Genomic DNA, 6,000 nt, shown 5'->3' on the forward strand with positions numbered 1-6,000 from the left:
TAAGGAGTTTTAATGATATTCAAATTAAGAAAACGGAAAAATGGACTCGTTTTTTTAGAATTTAATTTGAGTATAATTTTTGAATTGAATTTGAATTATAATTTGAGTTGAACTTGTAACTTGAGTTTGTATTTGATTGTGTACATTTGAGTTATGGTTTGAGATAAGAATTTTTTTGAGTTTGTGTTTGAGTGAGTCAAAACTTGAATTTATATTTAGATAGTATTTTAATAAAAACTCAATGCTGATGAAAAATTTTAATAGGGTATATAGATTGTGTTTTATTCGTCTTTTCGTTGTCAACTCATAGAAAAAAAAATCATCTCAATCAGAATTAAAACGAAAAAGTTATAACATTTTTAAGAATAGAAAAAATATTGTTCATTAATTTGAGTTCGAGTTTCTGAACTCGAGTTGAAGGGAAAACTTGAACTCGAGTTTTAGTCCTAAACTCGAATTTAAACTCGAGTTTAAACTCGAGTTTAAACTTAAAAGAACATAAACTCGAATAAAGTTGTAACTCGAGTTGCATTTTTTTGAGTTTTTCACTCAAAAGAACAAGCCCTAAGGACTTGTTCTTTTGGAGTTTAACTTTAGTATAATTCTTGAGTTGAATTTGAGTTACAACTTAAGTTGAACTTGTAACTTGAGTTTGTGTTTGATTGTATACATTTGAGTTATGGTTTGAGATAAGAATATTTTTAAGTTTGTGTTTGAGTGAGTCAAAACTTGAATTTGTATTTAGATTGTATTTTAATAAAAACTCAATGCTAATGGAAAATTTTAATAGGGTATATGGGTTGGGTTTTATTCGTCTTTTCGTTGTCAACGCATAAAAAAAAATCATCTTAATCAGAATTAAAACGAAAAAGTCATAACATTTTTAAGAATATAAAAAATAATGTTCATTAATTTGAGTTCGAGTTTCTGAACTCGAGTTGAAGGGAAAACTTGAACTCGAGTTTTAGTCTTAAACTCGAGTTTAAACTCGAGTTTAAACTTAAAAGAACATAAACTCGAATAAAGTTGTAACTCGAGTTGCATTTTTTTGAGTTTTTCACCCAAAAGAACAACCCCTAAGTCTCGTTCATTTCACCAATTCAAATTTAAAATTTGAGTTTTGTTACAGTTAAAAAATTTTAGAAACAGTCACATATAACTTTTTTATTACAGTAAAAAGTTCTCATATAAAATCACATCTAAATTTCAATTAAAAACTTGAATTAAAAAATTAAACGAGCCCGCAGTTTTCTCTTTTTTTTTCCTTAAAAATAAAAAAATAAAAGTATAAACTCATATTAAATTTTCTATTTTTTCAATGATCAATCAAGAGATCCAACAGTGTTTTTTTTTTTTTTATGGATTTATGCATTGAGGCCCAAGAGAAGGAATGTAATGGCACATTCAACAATACAAGAACTTTAAATTTATATTGTTCTTTTTTCCAACTTGATTGGAGAAGTTGAATAAAAAATAAATTTTGTGAGATAAAATATAATAATAATAAATTTAAATTGTGATTAGAATTAAGGAAAAAAACATGTACATCTCTGTTTTTGGCTCTTAATATGCCTTCGAAATTTACTCTATTTACTTCTTAATATTAAAATAAATAATAAAATAATAAAGGTCCTTTGATAATAGAGCCTTCCACATCAAAATATAAAAGTTTGCAAAACATACGATCTTTATATAGAAATAATAATTAAAAACATAAAACTACTAATATTTTATTTTTTATGACACAATAAAAATCTTAAAAGTAGTTATAATAAATAATGTTTTGATTAATTTCAAAAACTCTCCATGAATTATGACTCATTTAATCTTTTGTCCTCTAAATTTCAAAACGTAACATCCGCTCTCTTTAAATTTTATTCCGTTAATAATTTTATCCCTTATGTTACATTGAGTGACAGAATTCACTACATAAATAAAATTCGACCTATTTAAGAAGAATATTATTGTAAATTAAACTTACCACAATATTAAATTATTAAAAAAGTGATTAAAAAAAATCTAATGCGTTAAAAGTTTGTTCATTTTGTCGATTTCCCCCAAAGGTTGTGTTATGATTTCGGTGGTGAGATGCCGGTGGGGTTTAGGACTTTGGAGGCTTTGCAGAAGGGCTTTGATATGAGCAGCGATTTCAGGCTCAAATTCGCCAAGGGATTGCGGGGAGGCTTTGCAGAGGCGGCGGCGGAAGGTTGGTGGTTCTCGACGAGACGAACAAGAGGGATATTGTGATTCATTGTAAACGGAGAATTATTTGATTATGAGGGTATAAATGTAGTTGTGTTTTTAATTCTTACTAAAAGATAAGTGGTGATTTTTGTCATTTGGAATGATAAAGCGTCCGTTTAGTTTGCTGATTCGAGTTTTTAATTTAAATTAGGATATGATTTTATTTAAGAGTTTTTTACTATAGTAAAAAAGTTAAATGTGACTGTTTCTGAAAACTTTTTACTGTAACAAAATTCGAATTCTAAACTCAAATTGGTGAAATGAACGGATTAAAATCCAGAGATAATGAATGTTATTTTTTAAAATTTGAGAAATAGAGTGCTAAAAAAATCATAATTTAAGGGAAATTTTTTAAAATTAATTCATAATGTTTAGATGAATAACAAAAAATTCTCTAGACACCACATAATATATATATACGTCAAATACCATACTTGTAGGTTGTAGCCACTCATAAACTAAGACCAAAGAGTTGCCTTATTATTCTTATTGTTTTTTCAAAAGTATAGCCAACAAATATGCTATGTCCATAAGGGAGTGATTGTGACTGTTACAATATCTTGAGACAAAGTGGTCAACCAAGGTTATAGACGGTGGTTAATAAGTAAGTGGTCTCTTTTGATTGAAGGGTTTGAACTATTACAGTTTTAACTTTTAAGTTTAAACTATATGTTGACGGGAAAAACTCGTCAACAGAAATGGACCGGATCACTACTTGGTATTCCGTTAGATTACCGACTTAATACTGATTGTATACTCAATATATGTAGTAAAGTGTTTGGGGTATTTTTTGTGTAGTGAGCAATATGAGAAAAAATACTTAAAGTAGAAAAAACACACAAGATTTATAGTGGTTCACTATTATAAAATGAAAAGCTACATCCACTGTAGTTTTCTAGTCATTTGGAAATTGTTACAATTTACACAAATACTTTGCTCTCTCGTTCTTTTCTCTCAAGAACAATCAATCAATTTCCTGTAGGAGGCTTCTCTCCTTTTATAGCCGAGCTTCCTTCATCGGGTGGGTTTTCTGTGTAGGCAGAAAAGCACTCAAGTGATCTGCCTTTCTAGGCCCAGACCGTAGCCCACTAATCACTTTTGCGCACTGTTCACTCAGCCAATTAGTCTTCCATTACGGCTCTGTGCGTAGCTGTAACCCTTTTCTGTCCTCCATAGGTCGATTTAAGGGTTTGCATTTAATGCCTGTACTGCAGACATCTGCAACTTGTGATGTCAAGCTTTCCCTTCTTCGGGCATTCCTCTCGCCGTCTCTATTTGCTCAGCCTAGTTTTCTTTCTTGGCAGTTGATTTCTTCCCGAAGGATTCCTGCCGTAAGGTTGACAGTAGAACTGTCGTCGTCGTCATGAGGAGTCGGCGCCGAAGGCTGGGCTTCCCTTGCAGCAGACGAAAAGGGAATCCCCTCCCGTCGAGGGTTGTTGCCTTTTGAGAGAAGACAAGGTCACGTGTCACACTTTTGTTTGCCCACGCGTCATCCACATTTTTCCACACAACACTATATATTGGTTTGAAATATACAGTTAAAACTTTGAGTTTAAATCAAGAATTTTAGGAGATAAATTGGTTTAGAAGTTCTTTATTTTTATGGTTTAAATGTCATGTCAACGGTTAATATTAAGGTACTATTTATTTTACCGATTTGAGTTTAAAATTTGAGTTTTATTATAGTAAAAAGCTTTCAGAAATAGTCACATTTAATTTTTTTATTACAGTAAAATTTTTTTACGTAAAATCACGTCTTAACTCAAATTAGTAAACTAAATAAACCTTAATTTTTTTTTTTTATAAACAAACATTAACTTAAAATAAAAATATTTGATTTAAATCATTTAAATCCTCAACATGACAAGACTTAAAAACGGATAATACCACGGGAAAGTGTGAGAATTTTAAAGTAGGACTTTATAGTAGAGCTAAGATTTTGTAGAATTTTCCTCATTTCTCTGTGCAAGTTCTCCATTTGTTTCAGAAGAACAAACAAGTCTATACAAAAAGAAAACATGAAAAAGTCTCTGGTGTATTCAATGGTCTAAGCAAACAGTATCTTTTCTTTGTTTTTTTTTTTTTTTTTTTTTTTTTTTTGGTGTAAAAAAAACAATTTCATTTATTTTTTTTTTTTTTTTTTTTGTTTGGCTGAAAGCAAACGATATCAGTTAAGCAATAAACAACGTTCAGTTTGCAAAGATGTCCTGCTTTTTACTTAATCCTGGCAAACGCCAATTGGTGCTGTTCTTGTCAGGTTGAGAATGGTAGCGTCTTGATGGAAATATGAATACGATGGACCAGATGACGATTGTGATTTGTGATTGCTTCTTTCCCAAGTGCTACTGCTCAACGCTGTAATGATGTTTGAGAATTATTCTCGCCAGTTTTCAATCAAAAGTATCCACAGAACACTGCAACGATGGAAAAAAAGGTCACGTCCACTTGTCCGTATTTGGACCATTAAGGTGTGGGCCGTATTACTTTCAGCTTGGCCAATCATGGGCCGGAAAAACTGTAATACACTCTTCATTGGGGTTGGAACACTAGGCATGAACTTCACTTTCATCTTTTCTTCATTTTTTGTTTTGTTTTTTCATAATGTCCAATCCGTGAAGGAAGGGTGATCTCTGTTATATACCCCTTGACACCACAAAAGAGGCTCACAAGACCTGACATAAATGTTTGCTCCCCCTTGACCAGGAGCGCGTTACTCAAGTCTAATCCAATGTACTAGTAATAACAATATTTAGGAGTGTTGTGGACGTTTAATTTATGAGTTTATAATTATAATTTAAAATTATTTTTAATTTATATATATTTTTTATAAAAAAAAATATTATAATAAGTTATAAATTATGATTTAAATTATGACACGAATTTTTATTTTAAACGTAACATAAATAAATACTAATCTAACAAGCGCAAAAGCTTCACTTTGAGCTCTTCGAATCATTAGGCCGCATCAGTCTTACTTCTAGAGATAGAATGTTACTACATAAAAAAATATATGTATAATTTCTGAACCAAAGGTTTTATTTATAGGAAAAGAAGATAAATATTTCTTAAAATGCATGAATGTTAGATTTTTATCCATTTTTGACTAATATCTTTTAATTAAAAAACTATATTAATCAAAAAAATATTGATAAAAAAATATAAAAATCTTAGAATAATACAATTAAGTTCACTAATTTTCTCTTTATTTATTCATTTATTTTGACTAGAACCATAGCTTTTATTTATCAATACATACATAGTAATGCAATCTCATATAGGGATAAAAATTGTTATTTTTCTATTTATAAACTAACTAAAGCCATGAACTGCTTATCTTTCCCTTTCTCTTGATGACTATAGCGAGTGGAGGGGTGTTCAATCTTTCTTTTTATTGAATGTATTTGGTGCCCTTTTGGATCTGTTTAACATTTCTTGGATTTGTTGTACCTTATAGACTGAAACTCGATTTGCAGAGAGGAAAAGGAAAAAAAAAAAAAAACTATAATGATGTAGCGTGAGTCATGAATGATTACAATTCACGCAGTAAAAATAACATCAGAAGTAAGATTAAGAGCCCGAGCCCGTTTAATTCGTTGATTCGAATTAAAAGATGTGATTTTATGTAATACTTTTTTACTATAATAAAAAAATTAAATGTGACTATTTTTAAGAATTTTTTTATTATAATAAAATTTAAACGGGTAAAATAAACAGAGCTGAAGCGTTTTTGGTTTTTCAGTGGCAGAAACTAGAAAG

This window comes from Morus notabilis, unplaced genomic scaffold, assembly GCF_000414095.1.
Source record: "Morus notabilis unplaced genomic scaffold, ASM41409v2 Scaffold535, whole genome shotgun sequence".
In the NCBI taxonomy this organism is placed as follows: domain Eukaryota; kingdom Viridiplantae; phylum Streptophyta; class Magnoliopsida; order Rosales; family Moraceae; genus Morus; species Morus notabilis.